This window comes from Perca fluviatilis, chromosome 24 (genome assembly GCF_010015445.1).
Source record: "Perca fluviatilis chromosome 24, GENO_Pfluv_1.0, whole genome shotgun sequence".
Classification (NCBI taxonomy): domain Eukaryota; kingdom Metazoa; phylum Chordata; class Actinopteri; order Perciformes; family Percidae; genus Perca; species Perca fluviatilis.
Genome location: NC_053135.1, coordinates 3111735 through 3130622, shown reverse-complemented (window position 1 = coordinate 3130622; position 18888 = coordinate 3111735). Strand labels below are relative to the sequence as shown.

The 18888-nt window shown below is 45.1% G+C and overlaps 1 protein-coding gene across 14 annotated transcripts in view; it reads left to right on the top strand.

Annotated features, from left to right (window-relative positions):
- The window catches only part of pou3f3b (POU class 3 homeobox 3b), a 184433-nt gene that overhangs the window by 56517 nt on the left and 109028 nt on the right, over positions 1-18888 (top strand). The window contains exon 8 of one of the 14 annotated variants that reach the window (XR_005638404.1): positions 18789-18871. The exons of 11 other annotated variants lie outside the window; for them this stretch is intronic. The gene's annotated coding sequence lies outside the window, so the exon portion shown is untranslated. Of the gene's footprint in view, positions 1-2663; positions 2758-8130; positions 8286-18788; positions 18872-18888 lie in introns of those variants that run through there. 2 more of the 14 variants (XR_005638402.1, XR_005638403.1) reach the window with 2 other exon arrangements.

Sequence of the window (18888 nt, the reverse complement as noted above, 5' to 3'; positions counted from 1 at the left end):
TTTTTTTTTTTTTTTTTGTGGGTTTTTTTGGGGGTCCCGCTCTTTTCTTTTTTTTAAGGGGTTTTTTTTTTTATGCCTCTGGCCTCTGTTCATTTTTGACAAACCGTGCGTGCTTTCTGCCAGTCACTTCCAGGCAACCACAGCTACAATAAACACCAGCCATTCCACCCCCCCACCCCAGCTCGAGGCCCAGGTTTGATCCCGAGCAGAACCCCAGCCTGCTCACTTCCTCCTGGGGCTTGAAAGAGGGGACCAAGCCCAAACAAACAGGAACTCCAACATACACGGCAGCTCCCCGTGAGCCCTGCACCTGCATAGTGTTACACTGGACTTAACGGCTCCAGGTTTAGCCGGCAAGGGTTTATGTTTGCGAGCGTGGTGCTGCTGAAATTTGCCGACAAATAAGCAAAAGCATCCGCCGCTGAGGAATGCCCCAACCGAAATGATTTGTAGACTACCAATGCAAGGATTTTGTTGGTATTTGGATATTTATTTTAAAGGGAAACTCAAATAACTTTCCCCAGCAGAAATAAAAGCCCTTAATAAAAGTCACTCAGCGGTATTTGTTTAATGTTTAGAGATGGTATCTTGAATGCCACAACACGCAGTAGGGAAGAGAAAACTGAATGAGCAACCTTGAATTGGTATTATGAAGGAGTCTGTCAATAGTAGAGTCCTTAGTGCCTTATTTGCTTTGTGACTAGATCTTAAGTCTTGACATTTACACCCAGCTACTTAAGAAAAAAAAGTCCCATGTTTACAGAAATTAAAAGAAATTCCTTCCTTTCAGGGAACACAAAAAATGTAAGCGCTGACAACTAACAGCATTTTACACCTACTGTTAAATACACAAGTCCAATTATGGTTGTCCTCGTTAACGTGACAGGATGTTAAACAAGCACTTCCTGTTAACTGCCTCTTATCTTAATTGGTCTAGTCTCAGAGGAGGGTCCGGCTCTGTGCTGACTATCGTCACAGAGTCTGCCTCTTGTCTGGCTTAACCCCGCACAGTCTCATTTTGTTGTCACCGAAAGCACTTCTAAATGTCTAACTTTATCCGAAGTGCCAGTGGTACAAACATCAGGAGGTGTCTCGGGCAGGAGCTTTGATTTTTGAACTACAGAAAAGTCCAATCAGTTACAGAAATATGGACGCTGTGGCACATGTCCTGAAAATCAACGCTCCGCTCCCTGATGATGTTCAACAATAACTCATTAAATAATGGTAGCGATTCAGTGGTTCCAGTAGCAGAAACCTTTCCCTTCTAAGTCTAAGTACTCATTTTCACGCCGACGTCCAAGCACTGCCTCCTCTTTGGGGTTCTTGACTACGACAGAGGGCTGCACTCTTAATAAAACCCAAATGCAATCTCCCTCTAACCCCAATGAGATGCTGGGGCTCCTCAGCTCTGCCATAATGCACTATTCATGCTTTTTATTAATCTCTTTTTCCTCTAGCCATTTTTCAAATCACTCCTTTTGTTTACTCATGAATATTTTTCTGCCTTGTTGAGAGAGGGAGAGGGAGGGAGAGAGAGAGACAGAACAGAGGAAAAGGAGGTAAAAAGATAGACCATCAGCATGGCGTAGGAATGGCCTGGTGGCGCTCTATCCGTGGGTAATTTGTGGCAGGGAAGCCTTGTATTTCATCATGGGATAATCTAACCTTAGAGGTGTTTTACAGACTGCTTCCGAGCCCAAAATAGGTCACTTAAGCAGGCTTAGCAGGCAAGGCCAGCCTGATACGAGGGCCCAGCTCCCCAGGGACACCTAGCCGCGGTAATTGGTGGTTATGGCCCGGGGTTTTTATAGGCAATGAACAAAGTTGGCCATCTAATGTCACATTTAGGACAATGGCGTGTTTTCCGGCCTACATTGGCGATAGCGTGCTCTTATTAACGAGCTCTAATTTCAGACCGAGTGAGTGGATGACACTGAAAACCACTGGCATTTTTTTTTAGTTCAATGTTGTTCATTGTGGGCAGATGTGCAGCATCCCAGTCTGTGTTGGATGCAAAGCGCTAGTGATCATATTAGGCAGACCGCAAAAGGTACCCAGCAGCATTAGGCTAATCTGTCACCCATTTCCATTTTTTCAGATCTAACATGAGAGGGAAAGAGTGAGGTTGTGTGCGCAGGGGAGGGGAGGCATAATGAAAAGGGCCTAAATGACAGTGGGTTGACAGTGGGATTGGCTGGTAAATGACTGCGGAGTGGCTCGCCTGCGGTGAGTGGATGGAGGAGGCTCCCAGTAGGCCTGATTAATTCCACTCTCGGCGGCTGCCAGGGGAGAGCCGGGGTTAGCGGCTGCTCGAAGAGGAGCCTATTACCAGTCCGCCGCCGAAACTGATATAATCAGCTACACAGCGACCCAGCCTTCCTGGTGACAAACTTTTCCAGGGCTCGCTCCCCATTCGTTCCACACGGGGACTTAAATACGACTGTGTAGGGAAGGGGGAGTCGGGGTTGAGGTGAGGGAGGGCGTCAGGTCTGGATGAGGGCTACAAAGGATTTTCTTTTTGAGAGATGGTTAGGGGAGCTTTGTAAGAAATCCTCTCTGCTATTCTGACTCCTCTCTCTCTCTCTCTCTCTCTCTCTCTCTTGCTCACTGTGACTGTATCTCTTTATCCCTATCTCTCTCCCTCTCTGGCTGATTTCCTGCAGCTTTGATAGCGACAGACCCTCCCCTGTGGCAGCAGCTTTAAGTCTGGTCAGATATGAATATGTCACAGCTCTTAATCCCAGACGCTTCTCTCGCAGCTTCACAAACCGCTGCAAGTATGGCACGTTTTTTTTTATTTGATGTGGGCTCTACAATATGAAGCACCTACCCCCCCCTCCCCCTCAGAACATTCTCCTGAACCCTGCTCCTTCTGTTTTTGTGGGATTGACCTAGAATTTGAATTGAGTACAGGATAGCATACAATTATCCAAGTGACATACATTCATCTATGTTACAGGTATGTCTCATACTGCAGCTGCAGTTACATCTTTCCAAAGTACATGCCCAGTGAGGATTAAAGGATTACCAATGTGTGAGAGGTGTGTTTGCTGGCATTTTCTGACTATTTTCTGAAAATACAGACTTTGAAAAAACATTTTCTCAATTTACCTCTAGTGGTATCGGTATTTGAGATATTTCCGCCTTCACCCAAATACAATGAGGGAGTGAATGGAATTGTTTGTGTCTTTCTAGGAAAGCCTTCTGATAATCCGTGTATCTCACTGTTGCATCGGAACTACTTACTACCAAAGAAATAGTCCCTATGAAAGCTGTTAACTGCAAGGTCATGGATTAGTAGAGCAGTGTTCAAATGACACCACTTTTTTTCATGGGGTCCCTGGTGGGGGTGGGGGGGGGCATGGTGCTTGTAATTGGATACTTAAAGTTGCCTCATGTATCGCAACCAGTGGTGGAAGAAGTATTCAGAGCCTTTTACTTAAGTAAAAGTACTAATACCACACTGTAAAAACACTGTTACAAGTAAAAGTCCTGCATTGAAAATGTCACTTAAGTAAAAGTATTTATGTATCAGGAAAATGTACTTAAAGTATTAAAAATAAAAGTACTCAATGCAGAAAAATCCTCCCATTTTAGAAACTGGAAATGATCAGCTAACTTTCAGCTGGACTTGTAGGCCTTTATATTGTTGGGTAATTTATAACAAAACATCCTATTAAATAATTTACATGTGTTTTGTGTGCAATGGAAGCATCAGTGAGACGCGTTTGTGCCTTCATCAGTGTGAGAAATACAAGGTGTGGCATGTGAGAGTGTGAACTGATTGAAATGTGTTTCTCACGGTGAATTTGATTAAGATTTATTTGATTTTTGATTAAGACAATGCACATTAATCAACATTTCTGTAAATGTGCCAGTGTTAGCCAGTCGGATAGTTTTCAACTGTAGTCCTAGTTACCTAGCATGCATGTCTTTATGGTGGGAGGAAACCGGAGCACCCGAAGGAAACTCACGCAAACACGGGGAGAACATGCAAACTCCACACAGACAGGCCCTGCCCGGACCGGGGATCAGACTTTGCCCGGACCGGGGATCAGGCCCTGCCCGGACCGAGGATCAGACTCTGCCCGGACCGGGGATCAGACTCTGCAGTGCCAACTTGCTGTGAGGCAGAAGTGCTAACCACTGATCCACTGTGCTGCCCTTGAATATGTGAGACTTGTTGTTTTTCTGAAATGTAGAGGAGAAGTAGCATGAAAAGAAAAGTACAAGTACCTTAAATTTGTATTTAAGTACAGAACTTGAGTAAACACTCTTAGTTCAATCCACCACTGATTGAAACCTATATATAGCCATAACAGCAAACGTACTGCTGATGTAGATTGTAGTTTCCCAGTGTAACATAATTTATCGCTTTCCTTTTGATACTCACGCCACTGTTCATTTAGGCCCTGGATTTTCAGTGTCATTTTAGTCATGCATTTTAAAGAAGTGTCTTGAAGCTACCGCTGTCATTGTGTGTGTTGTTTTGCATGATTATGGGATTTGCTCTTGCGTACAGTATCGCGAGCAGAAAAGGCCCACGTCATTCTCCTCACGCACATTCACGTTCCATCCACAGCACTTGATAATGTTACCGGAGCTATAAAAGCCTGCACGTTTTCATGGTTTGTCCCAGCTGTTGGGTTGCTGCTTTAGCAGCCATAACACATGGAAGAACTCTTTGGGCCTCGTGTCTGATCACACATGTACAGTTTTGTGTTCTATGCATACCAAACTAAAAAAATCTGCTGGCTAGATACTGCTCGAGGTCTTGGACGTAACAAATATGTATTTTTTTTATTTATTTTTTTTTATTTGGGTGAACCAACCTTTTAACAATGTATCTCTTGGCTTATGGATGTGCTCCTGCAGTCAAGGATGCAGCCACTCTCAAAACACACACACACACACACACACACACACACACACACACACACACACACTTTAATTTGTGTCCATTACACAGTCCTATTCATGTCCCACATAGAGCAGGCCCTCTCCCTGCCTCAGTCTGAAAAATGTCAGCCCTCTCCTCCATATATCCCACCCGTTCTGCCTCCCTCCATGCCGATAAAGGTCGTGAATAATACATATTAAACACTGCACTGAAGGCCGTAACCGAACTGTTAAAATATTGATCTTGGCCAATGATAATAAAGACAAATTACTGAACGCGATCCATCACTATAAGCCAAGTGTCTGCTCCTACTCCAGGCTTAACTTACTCAATTTCCCCCCTCTGTGTAGCGCCACATTATGGCTCAATAATAATAAAGATGATATCAGCGCTGCAATTGCCGCTGTGTGCGCAGTGAAAAGGTAGTGTGTTGTCATGCAAATTAAGCGACAACAAATCCATAACACAACTAAATATATTTGGAGGATTACGTCCCGTTCATCTGTGGAGAGAAATAAATACTTTCAATATTTGCCAGTGCTCGCTCATCTCTGCTTTCCAGATTCCAAATGGTGCATGACATTTGGGTTGTGACGTGTGTGTGTTTGTGTTAGATGTGCATGAGGAGGAGTGTTTGTATGTGGAGAGAACATTTGTGTGTAATTCCACATACTGCATGAGGATTTTATATTGTACGTGCAGACACAAAACAGTTTGTGCTTGTATGAGAGTGTGATGAGGAACATGTGTCAGTCCAGATTGTGTGTATTATATTGTAATGTGTAACCTGTGTGTGAGAAAGGTGTCTGTTTATATATGCATATACTGGATGGATGGATAGATGGATAGATAGATAGATATCTGTGTATAGAGATATATGTATATCTCTAGCTATAGGTGTATGTGTGTGTATGTTATATATATATATATATATATATATATATATATATATATATATATATATATATATATATATATATATCGAGATAGATAGAAGAGTGTGTGCACTTTTGTGTCTGTGATTCCAAGTAATGCATGATATTTGAGTTGTATGCATGTTTGCATACACATTGCGTTAGCTTTGACATCCTGCACAGACATGTGTATTTAGTTGTGTGGGTGGGTGGGTGGGTTTCCTGTGTGTGTAGGCGAATGAGAGAATATTTTTTTTCTGGGGTGAAAAGCAGCAAACTGGAGGTTGGAGTCAACTTAAAGCAGCTCTGATCAGATGAGCCGCTCCACTTCCAACCTTAAACTCGCGCTGACATTTCACACGGTCCGTTAATAGCACCTAAAGGTGATCATACAAGGCTGCCTGCCCAACTAAGCGAGACGGTTCCCCACGCTTAATGAGTTTTTAAATATTAAAAGCAGCACACATCGTCGTCACTATTGTGAGCTCTTAATTTACCAAGCAATTAGGCGCGGGGCCTCATTTATCAGCGCGTGTTCATTTGCTGAAAACCTAGTCACTTTTTATTAATCGATGCCATACAAACTGCGAGGTGAAATTAATGTGCGCCCAGCGGAGGTCACGGCAGCCGTGCTAGCTAGCTGCGGCTCAGTGAGACAGGAGATAAATAGGAAGTCTGCCTTCGCCGGTTACACGGGAGATATGTCGAGGCGTCGGCGCGGACGCCGGGGGACCAGCCTCTGCAGCAGGAGAGATGAGGAACAGAAAAGCTGCTTGGCTTTGGCGGGGTGTTTTTTTTTCCATGCAGGAGTTAAATTAACCAAATGCCTTTTTTAAAAGGAAAAACAATTATAGTTTTAACCTCACTGCTTCGGTGCTTTTCCCTACTTCTTCTCCTATATCACACTGCGATGATCCTACTTGGTATTCATATAGAAAAGTGGGAATGAATCAAAAGTTATTTTGTCCATATGTTGGTATTATTTAAATGGGGAGCCTTGTCTCATGCTGACCCCATGCTCCATCCTATCCATCCTAATGGCTGCTGATTCATGTTCATATTCTTCAACACATGCAGGATTAACACACACACGTAGCTCTTTTCCATAGGTTAACACACAGGTTAATACGAGGCCTTTGTAAAGGAAAAATTTTACCCAACCTCCAAATTCTCACCGTCAGTATGATGTGCACAGAGATATATATTGTCTCACATAAACACAAAGCCCGGCTGCTGGTAATGGATGGGGAGCCACCTGCTCGGCTCATGTTTACAGCAGCATGCTAATGTTAGCTCTACCCTGGCATAGCTACCCGCTGGGATGTGCACAGGTGTTGTTTGCCGCGCTGCCCCGACCGTCGTGCTTGTCGGTCAGAACGGCCAGTGCGGGATTCCTTCATCTCGCTGCCGCCACGGGAGTGAGCAAACATACTGTACGCCTGCAAGATAATTTTACCGCCTCATGTGAACAGAGTGTAGTTTGTGATGCCGGACGCTTACTCACTTGTAGCCAGAAACTTTGCTATACCGCATTCCAGCAATGATGGAAGGTGTTTGTGTGGAGAGGCTGCACAACTTTTGACGACATCTGGGTTGAATGCTTTTATTCTAACTTGGGACAAAAGCATCTGCTTCATGAATGTAACGTCATGCCACCTATGTTAAAGAATTTGATTCCATGAACCAACACAGACATTACTCCAAATCTGTTATATTCTTTATGGAATTAATATTGTTAACCTCTCAGGACAAAAGACACACCGGCGTGTCCAAACGATGTTTGAAAAGAACTCCTCCTCAAAAAGCGATATTACAGAATTTTATTTGCTATTTTAATCATATATACTACTTTGTCAACCTAAGACTTTGGTAAACTCATTTTAAGCACCAAAACAATTCGTACAACACATAAGTTAAGATTTGTTTTCAAAAGTGATTTGAGTATTTTCAAAAAGCCAACTTCAACTTTTCAGCTTTAGCGTCAAATTATCTCTTTACACATTGCTCTGGGACAAATTTGGGTCTCACTATACGGGAATACGGAGTTTGTTCTGAACATTTTGATGTGAAACACATTGGGATCAGTGATATGCAAAAATACCCTAAAAAGGTCAATTTTAAGAAGATATGTGAAGATGCCCTTAGACCTCAGAGGGTTAAGTAACTAAGTAAGTTTATCTTAAAGGTTGTTTCATCTAACGGTGTTAAAATGTACTACCGTAAAAGTTCAGCTTGGAAAAAACCCTTCTGAATAATTTCTAATCCTGTGAAGATGCTTGTTTTATGGATGTATCTGGATCTCCACAATCACTGCAGAACCCCCTCCTCCATCCCTGTGTGCCCCTGATCCACGACCCCCCATGGGTGTTTGCAGCAGACTGCGATGTGGCTGTGCCAGGTTGTTGCTGCTCCAGCCTCGGCCCCAGCCCGTCCCAGGCCCGGGCCCGGCTCTGCGCTGATATGCTCCCATTTCTCATCCAGACGGTCTGTAAAGCACTCGGGCAAAATATTCTGTCTCCCTGAGCAGCTCCTAATAAATTGTCCTTTCATCGACGCGCAAGACAAATTTTTTGCCTTCTCTCCCTCCTTCTCCTCTCAGCCCCCTCCCTCCCTATCTCACTACACTTTCTCACTTTAACTGTGTTCACACGCTCTGGAGCTCCCTCTCTCCCCAGTTCCTCCGCTCCCTGTGGTTTAGCGAAACTGGCACACTCACTCTATCTCTCAATAAACTACAGGGATGCCAGGGGCGCAGCTCGGTTGGCCAGAGCCCTCTGCCAAAGGGTGACGGAAAGGAAGACAGACAGAGGAGGCAGCTAGGGGATGGAGGGGGGGGGGGATTAGCAAGGTACAGTATAGGAAAAAGATTTTTTTTAAAGAGGGAGAGATGGATATTTGTGCACAGTCCTCTCTTTGCTTCCCTGTCTCGCTCCTCCCCACACTGCCACAACACGGTACCGCTTCCGCCTTGTAATTGCACAATTAGTGCCACAGCCTGGTTTTCATATATCACAAATGGCTAGCTGCTGCTATTAAAGCAGCCCCAGCGCTGGGGCTAGGGGGCATGGCTAGCCGAGGAGCATTAAGGGCAGGCTTTTGTAAAATGTGAGCCAATTTATCATGATCTGTTTTTCGCTCCCACCCACTGCTAAAACGCCCCTACTCCCTTGTCTTTGAGCCTGACCTTGTGCTGCGTGCGTGCGTGCGTGCGTGTGTGTGTGTGTGTGTGTGTGTGTGTCAGCGTGCGGAGGTTCAATTTGCTCATTGTTACTTGCTTGCATAATTTCATGCGGCTGGCTCGGCACAGAGCCTCACACTGAGCCACACACACGCCCGCAGTTACGCACACAAACATACCTTTGTGTGCACAAACGCATACACACACACACACCTCCACAAAACACGCCGGCCACTGATTGCTTGCGTTGCCACTTTGCCTTCCTCTGTCTCTCATTCCACTACGCTCTTTTCGTTCTCTTTTCCTCTCCAAGCAAAATCCACTCATTTATATGCTGAGGCTAAACGGTATTCATTTGTAAGATGGCAAGCGGTATAACACTGGTAATTCCTCCTCACCAATTTCCAGCGCACTTTCCCCTTTAGCTGTCATAAGCAGTGCATTAAGTGAGTGAGGCAAATCCGCTCCCCATTCGGCGCCATCTCTCCCTCTCTCTTCCACTCGCCGCCCTCCCTTCCCCACGGTTGCATGTTGTTGCCGTGAAGATTTACAATGCACGCCTATTCACTCAGCCATCCCCTCTCTCTCTCCTTCTCTCATTCCTTTCATTTTGCCGGGGTCGGTGGAAGCCGCAGATGACACCCTTAGCTCATCAGAGCCCTGCCGGCTTTTCACCCCGGAGAGCTGCCCTGAGCGCCAGGCGCAGCGCGCTGCACTGCAGATACCTGCCCCACCCCCTGCTGAGTAGCCTGTAGCCCAGAGAGAGGCTGAGCCGGCGGGGGGGATGAGGCTCGGGGTGGGGCTGGAGGAGGCCGAATGAACGGATTTGAAGGTGGGGTTAGCCAAGGAAGGGAGCAGAAAAGTCGAAGGGATGAAGAAGGAGGGCTGAGGAAGGGTTTAAGAATAGAGGAAGGGGCTGGGAGTGGGGGTTTGTTCTGGAAGAGTTGGGGTAGTGTTGTCAGAAGTGTGTGAGATTGCTAGTAACATGGACTTACTACGAGGTGGATTATGGGTTGGATGGAATCGGACCTAGTTTGCACCGGAACGGGAAACGCATTTTGGAATTTGTGTTGCACTGGCATTAATTGAAATAGATTTAGGGACTGAGAAAGTATCCTTATAGGCAGGCTGCAGGGTGTGAGGCCTGAAGGAGTCAGTGTGCTGAGGGAGGGGCTGCAGGTACAGTTAGTATGAAAGGGCTGGAGGCAAGAGGAGGTCTGATTCTCCTCTTTCCTTCTGTCCATCACTCTTACAACATCTCCACCACTCCTGGGTTTTCTTCCTCCTCTTTCATCCTCGGCCTTGTTTCTCTGAGCTTGTCCTGAAGGCTCTTGTTCCCTGGATGAGGATGTTGGGCAGAACTTGCTCGCCCCTCCAGGCCAGAGTACATGAAATCCTACCCACCGTCAGCTCTCTGGCTCCTGCTGTAAGCTGGTCCCAATCACCGCACTGTGACGACGACTGTTCACGAAGGCCGACACAGCCTCGGCCAAATGAATAAACAAATGCTGCGTTGCCCTCCCCCCCGCTTTGACAGCCGTTCCATCATCGAAACTCATCAAAACGTTTTTAAATGTCCCTGTTGTTGTGGGTGAAGGAACACAATTGTGGTGTTGCTGACAGCATAATTATCAGGTGGTTAGTATTATTTGCAGATAACAGGTTTTAAAGTTGTCAGATAAACACATTTCACCACGCTTTTACGTGAGTTTTTTTCCCAAACAACCAGTGTTATAGGAGATTGATCAAAATAAAAAAATAAAAAACAGGCTGAAACATGTGCTGACCAACACTCTGCCACTGAGCTACCATTTCTCCCACCTTGGCGTTAATGCGTTTGTCGCTACTTGTCAAACACCCACTTGTTTTGAAGAGTATTGGCACCGCTGCCTCGTAGTATTACCGGCAATACGGACAAGAGAGCAATCATTGTTTTGTTGTTTAGAGTGCCACACGAGTTGCTAACTTTTTGGAGGGCTTGGCAAGAGTTCTTTTTATTATTTTTATTTTTTTGCCTCATCCCCCCCATGTTGATAAGTGGCCAACTACCAGCTGGGAACGAGGTCAACACAGGCCAATGGACTCAACCAATTTCCCTTTGTACAGGGGTGCAAATTGAGCAAATAAAACATGGAAGTGATCACAACTGTTGCATACATCTACTCAGTCTCACACATTCAAATCTTGAATGTAGTTCACATGCAGGAAGCATGAAGGTAAATTATCCTTTTTTTTAAATTCCAATATAACAAACACTATAATAAGCTCCGTCTGTGCCGTCTCTTCATGGGTGCCAGTAGGGAGGATGAGATGGTGGCGGAGGGGTTCTGTAAATGGGTGTTTGGCTCCACCAGATGTGGTGTTTAAGACTAATGGTAATAAAATATTTGCAATAGGGTTCGACTGATATTGTTTTTTCAAGGCCAATACTGATTACTAGTAGTTAATAAAACCGATAACCGATATGTGGAACCGATATGCATTAACAGTGAAATTGAAAATCTTTTAAGTGAAAATTAAGATTTTGGAATTTTACAAACTCCAACACAAAACTTAGTTTAGATGCTTTAAGCAATTATTTATTAAATTAGAAACTTTCAACATAATACCCAGTAAGAGAGTCAGATAGTGTTGTGGGCGGGACATTGAGTCAGACTCTGTGGTGAGTGACACCGAAGCAGAGGGACAGACAAAGAGCTGGAGCCGAGCCAAAGTAGAGCACTTTTAAAATAATTAATTTATCGTTGATCAGGCAAATAAAACGCCGATACAGATAATCTGCAAACGGACAAAACATCGGGCCGGTAATCGGCCAGGGGAGAAATCGGTCAATCCCTGATTTGCAATATATTTGTTCTATCTTAAAATCGTAACATTGGATTGTTCTTATCAAGCTCTGAGTATTGACAATATGTAGATTTCATGGGGTGATGGAATCCAAAATGATGAAATGATGTTAAATTAACCAGCATTTTAAGGTACTGTAAGTTCTACACTGAGAAAACTGTATGGACCTGGCATGGTTGTGTTGAAACAGAAGAGGGACTTAAATGGTTAGAAGCACACTGTTGTCTAAAATACTGCATTTTTGCACTTGCATAAAAGATATTCCTTAATTGGAACAAACCATGGAAAACAGCCCCAGACAAAAAGGTACGCACGTCTCTATAGCGCAGATGACATCTACTGATGAATATTTAATAAGACTTATTTGATGTCTCATTGCTTCTCCACTATTCTGTGTAAGTGAATCTATATACAGTAGACACCAGGGAGTCGGATGTGCCTTGCCCTCACCCCGAGCTGTCGGACGGCACCGCATCATTATTCCGCTCTCGTTCATTTCCACCAGGAGAGCAGAGGTCAACCTTCGGACAAGTCCCCCGCTAAACACAAGTCACTTCCGTGCTGGGACGGACTTCATCTGTCTGTGGGTGAACTGTGGAAATTGTAATTGTATCCCTCTGTACCGCTCAATCGGTTCAGGAGTTTCCACATTTGGACGTCACAATGAAGGGCTTTTCAATTCCGTTCAAAGTCCTGTTTGGTGACATTTAAAGGACTCAAGTTTAGTTGAGTTTTGCAATAAATGTAGCCTCCCTTCACTGATATCAATGGGGTGGACAAAATCATAGAAACACCTGTCTGTATAATGCAATACATTTCAACAGCAGCTACATCCTTCAAAATGGCCGTACCGTTTTGCATTAGTTTAATCTAGGTGTACCTAACAAACTGGTTCAACTGCTACTGTTCAAATGAGTTGCACTGCACCATATGATATCAGTGCCACAGGCTATTGTACATATACAGGCATATAATGAGAATAATGTGGCATTTTCTGTCCAAATTTTGATGCTTCTATTTTTATATACAGCTTTTCATATCTTTCTGTTTTGACTATGGTCACTGGATTAGCCACTCCTGCATTGAAAGCCTTGGACTGATTAGCTGTAGACAAGCAGATTCACAACCGCAAAGCCATGCAAGAAACACACCTAGGAAAGTGACACAGCCAGATAATTGAAATTTATTCCCAGTTACGCCACCCAACAAACAACCCTCCCCCGATGGTTTTCTTCCTCCCGTAGTTCTTCCACAGTCGATGAGCGGCAATCGCTGCGCTGCTTTCCTTTGGGAGGACTTATGCTTTGGCACTGGGGTGTGATAGCTGAGAGAGTTAATGTAGCTTAAACAGCCAAACTAATTGTCTCTGTCATATTTGTCTAGTCGAACACTCCTAAATACCACAGCGATACTACCTCGCAGCCAGGTATGGGGAGACAGCGTCTATTCTTATTCTGTTGCATGTGTGTGCACTAAACGTGTGTGTGTGTGTGTGCGCATGTCAAGAAAAGTGTAGTCGGGCAGATTTGTCCCTCCCTCCCACACGTACTAATGGAATGGCTTGTTTTTAAGTAACCGTCTTTCTGTCTTAAGTAAAGCTGAGGTATAGAGAGCTGAAGTCATGACCTCACTCCCTGTCCAGCCTCCGTAACGCAATGCAATTTTACGTTTAGCATCTGTCTTTCTGAAAGTTGTGGTCCCTGAAGAGTCTTCGGAGGAAGAAAAGTAGCAGGGAACCCTGGGAGATCTAGTCCAAGCCTTTCGTCAATCGCCTCTCTTGAATGCGGTCTTTTTCAGATTAGCGATCCGGGTTTCCATCTTGAAACTGATTCAAGAAGGATGATGATGGATAGGATGTTTTTTTAAATATTTAAATTTTACACTGCCTTCATTGCTGCTTTTTCACTTTGTTTGAATGAATAGAAATACATGCTCTCACATCTGCGCAGCCGACTGTAGCATTCGCTGCGGATCCCGCTCGGCGATACATGCAGGTCAGTTTGTTTGCGAGCAGTTTGCCGGTGTGTATTTGTGTACAGGTGTGTATTTGTGTACAGGTGTGCAGCGACCGTGCCTCAGTGTTGGGGCTTGTTTGCCAAGATCAGAGGCAGGCGCCCCGGTGTGTGAAGTGTTCCCATCATGCATCGCTCCATGCTTGGGTGGCCCACGCCCACTCATCATCCCCACATTAGCGCTCATCTCTCCTGCTATCTCTCCCATGCACTGAGACACACACACACACACACACACTCGCTCTTCTTTCTCATTCTGCCTGTGTTTCTCTCTCGCGCTTGTGATCTCTCTGTTTATGTTTGACCTTTTTGCGGTTCTGCACCGGCTAATGATGGAACAGGGATAGCAGGTGTGCAGCATTAGCCGACTTCTGCCGTGGCGGAACAAATTAGAGGTCCACCGCCACCGAAGGCCAACCTTTCACCGCCAATGCTCCCGTTAGTGGCAGACACACCCACAGATGCCCACGCGCTCTCGCACAACACAGGCAGATATGCAAACATACAGTACTGTACCGACCGTACACACACATGCATACACACTGTCAGGTGTGTGCAATTTGAGCAAAATGACACAACCCAGCCACATAATCTTCTCACCTGGAAAAATGGGAAAAAGAGGACAGGGGAGAACGTGGAGGCGAGATATATAATCATGCTTTGTTTGAACAGCTAGCCCTGGTTTACAAATACTATACTCTGTTGATTTTGCATAACTAGACGACAGTGTTGCTTTGACTTGTTTTCTTCCCCCTGCAGGGTTGTGCGGTGTGTTGAATTTGAAGAGAGATTGAAAGACTGAAAGATACACAGAGGGAGAGATTAATGCCTCACACACACACACACACACACACACACACACACGCACCCTTCCCTACATTATAACACACCGCCTTTTCTCCCACTTCCCTCCAACTAGCTGCTTCACTCTGACTTTGCAGAGTCAAATCTGGGCAAGCCTCCCTCAGTAAAAAAAATCAAAGCAGCTTGATTTGGATCCCTGCTGCTGGTGAGCATTTGTGGGAGCCAGTTTCTAGGTTGCATGAATGCAGATGTATGCACACGTGCTTTTTTTTCTTGGAGGATGGGGCAAAAAGCTGAATTGTGTTCTGTGTTGACTTGCATTTAAAAAGTGAACATGGAATGCATGCATTAATTTAGGCTAGTTGTTCCCGGCTAACTAATAGGATTAGCGATACAGTAATGCTCAGCTTTATATATTTGACAGAAAAGATTTCCGTTTTTGTGCGAGTATTAGAGACAAAACAAAATATGTGCATCACCTGAGCAACAAAGACAAAAGAGGCCCATCACAAGTTTCGACAAGACAAAGAATCAAACCTTTTTATGTTGAAGGATTACTAGCAGTGGCAGAGAAAAGGCCTCCAGTCCAGAAATTGTACAATCAAGTGAGATGTTAACAGCAATTGTAGCCTTCAAAAACCAGCTGCCCTGAGAGACGAGTAAAAAGGGGACGAGGAAAATTAACCATACACTTGACGGGAGGGAAATTGCCCCCTGCTTGCGGTCTCGCAACCGTTTCACCTCGGCAAATGAGCACCTTTAGGAGAAAAAAAAAAAAAAAGAAATCACTTTCCTTATTTCTGTCTCTGTCAACCTTGGCCAAAGTGCTATTCTGTTGTCTGTCATCGGACTGGCTCTATTGCTGTCATTACGGCAATCGGCACCGGTGCTTAATGTGTTTGTCTATGTACACAAGTCAGTGGCGGCCCGCGGTTGAATGACACCCAATCTACATGGAGCGGGATTGCCTTTGGTTTGGAGGGAAATGGGAACCCGTCCTCTTCCTCTTAATCAGACATTTTTGATTGATCTGCCCATACGCTGCTTCACACACTCACACTTTTGCTGACTGACACGCGACGAAACACTCCCCTGACCTCGCTCTCCTCCCGTAATAACTATAAAGATGTGTTCAGTCGTCACGCCGAGTGCCGAGGACAACTGAAAAGCAAGACAGGCCCGACTCTTGGCCTTAATGGGCGAGCACATGTCGCAGGCTGACAGGTTTCCCACTTTTTTTATTTATTTATTTTTTTTGCATGGCAGCTCTGAACCCTGGGAACTTACGGGCTTGGAGATGAAAGGCAAACAGCAAAGACAGGCTTGAGGGGGGTGGGGGGAGTCTTTTACTGCTTTTCTTCTACTTCTTGCTGCTTCATTCTACGGTTCGAGTGGGACGTCAGAACAGACGGTGGTTCGCCTCCGGAGGGTATTCGCAATAAAGTGCAAGAATCGCTTGCCCAAGGCTTCTTCAGTTGATTCCAAGCATACGTAACACACTGCCCACACTGTGAGAGGAATAGTGTGTTTTCTGAGGGAATCCAGTCCTCTAGGACTCCAGGGTTTTCCAGGCAGACAAGTGGGCTTTCCACAGATTTGTGTTTTGCGAGTTTGTGTGGTGTGTGTGTGTGTGTGTGTGCTCTCCCGCGTCGGGGATATTTTTCATCCACGCAGGCCTCAGGAAGCAGTGGTCTGCTCGGGGATCAGCAGTGCGCCTTCGGAGACACCTCTATGGGCGCAGTGTTTAGCCACTGGAACGAGTCTCTCACACACAGTTACCACTTCACGTCTGTACACATTCAAACGCTCACGTAAATACACTAATGGACATATGCACACACACACAGATTTACCTCCTGACCACCATCCAAACACACACGTACACACATGCAGCCTAAACCACAAACCATGTATCGCATTACAGCGCCTCAAATCTCATGCGAATCCCTCCAGAGGACAGAAAATGATCAGATCTGGGCACAGGTTAGCATGTGGGGCCTCTATGGTGGAAGGTCTCAATGTTACCAGCCGGAAGCAGAGATTCCCCCTCTAACGTAACTAAACACCTAATCGTTGCTAAAATAAACATTTGACAAGGTCTCTTTCCCAGCAGTGAGATGATATACGATGCTGTAAATGCCGAAGATGCTAAATGATTGCGTGGTTCTTAAAGCTTAGCCACTATAAACATAATTTAATGGATTTTGGACAACATCCATGCTTCTAGAGTGTGTTCCAACAGATCTAACAAATCAATTCCATCATTAACTTTGGCAAGAATCACGCAAAGTGGCATGATTGAGAAGAACAAATAAAGGAAAATATAGGTGAAATTTGCGGATCCAAGCAATACCAGTGTTTTTTCAGCAGTTGAAGTTGAAGAGTACTTTTATTATGACACGTATATATTAACAGTACACGCTACAGTTCAGTTTTAAAATTAAACCGCAGTTGATTACTTTACTCTGACTCCCACTGCCTCAACAGGCAAAACACAATTCCGCACACAGCCCCTAATATTGATATCACACAATTGATATTAATGAAACCATATGGAATGTAGCTGCGGCGACACATTCATCCACTGCGGAATGTACACGGGGCATCCTCTGCGAAATGAACCAAAGCCGAGCGATCGCTTTGAAAATTAAACGCCATGATTTGTTTGCGGCGCCAATGCATTACACCTGATTGTGTGTTTGCTCATGTGTGTTGAAGACGCGGCTAATGAGGCATTACTGGCGAGGGGGAACCCAATCGATGGCCTGCTGTCGCCGGACAATGCTGATCAATTGTACTGTATTGACTGCATTTCCCCCTCATTAGCTTCTATGAGGTGTGTGTGTGTGTGTGTGTGTGAGAAGCGGGGGGGGGACGGACGGACGTGTGTTTTGGGTAAACACATTCAGGTGGCGATGCAGGCCTGTGCCATTTCTCTGCTGTGCTATGTAGGCTGGTAGCAGGCATGGGGGCACTGATTACTCTTATTAACACGGAGGGTGTCAGGCAGCGGTCCAAATGGCACCGCAGCGCCTGTTAGCTCACACACACACACTGGCGCGCACACACTTTCGGAGCTCGTTGGAGTCAAGAGCCTGAGCCAAGAGTCCCAGCTGAACCCTGCCGTTAGGCCCAATGTGTTGCCATGAGCTCAGGAGGAGATCTTTGTAGTGAGCTGTCTGAGTTTTAACTAAGCTAATATGTCGCTCTCTGAAGCTGTTGTCTTCGATGCCGTTCCAAAAAAACAGAAAAGCCCAAAAACACCTGCTTTTTGCCAAATCCCATCAGGAATATTTCAGTAGGAGAAGCCGATGGGTTCTCGTTTTTATGTCTTAGGTTCCTAAGGTTCTCTCCCCTCCCCCACCCCCATCCTCCGTCTGTACCCACCCGCAGCTGACCATTCAAAATCCAACCCATGAAGCCATTTAGCGGCATTTTGGCCTGCAGCCAACTTTCTCAAAATGCTTTCAACTCTGAATCCACACTGTACCACTCAGCTTGGCAGATCCAGAGCCAGGGATCATGCATTCATGCTGTTCATTATGTTGATTTCTTTATTATTCTTTCTATATCTGGAGGGTTGAAAAGTGTATTGCTTCGTCCTCCCTGATCTTTAGTCTAACTTTTACAGTATCATTAAACCGTTAACACCCCACAACTGCATTTCCTTTTGTTTTATCAGGGTTTAGGAGGTGATGGTGTTACACGCCCTCATTTTGTTGCCAGTCTTCCAACATGGCAACGTGGCCCCCGAATGATATTTTCTTAACTTTTGTCCCCAGCTCCTTCCTCCAGAACCAGTTGCAGTCCTTATTCTTTGAAATAAAAATGGATCCTACTCCCTCTTTCCCTGTCTCTTTCTTCAGGTCACAGCTGATGACAGTTAGCTCATTAGCATCGTTAAACACAGGTAGTGCTTGAGTTCACATATCCCTTGTGTGTTGTGTTGTGTTCCTGTTTTGGGAACATGAGGCGTGACAACTCATGTTTGTGACTGATCTTCTGATTTAATAGTTTTAGCTGTTTGACTTTTTGTAGAAATCAAACAGAAACCACGTTAAACCAGCACAGTTACAACGTGGAAATATTTTCAGCTAGAACGGAGCTCGACACCAGAAAATTTGTCATTGCAGGTTTTGGTGTTCTGCTGCATTCGTGCCATGTCTGCATAATGGGAAGAATGGGGAAACCCTGCCGTTACACAAATCACTCCAAGGTAATGGACCCCATCGC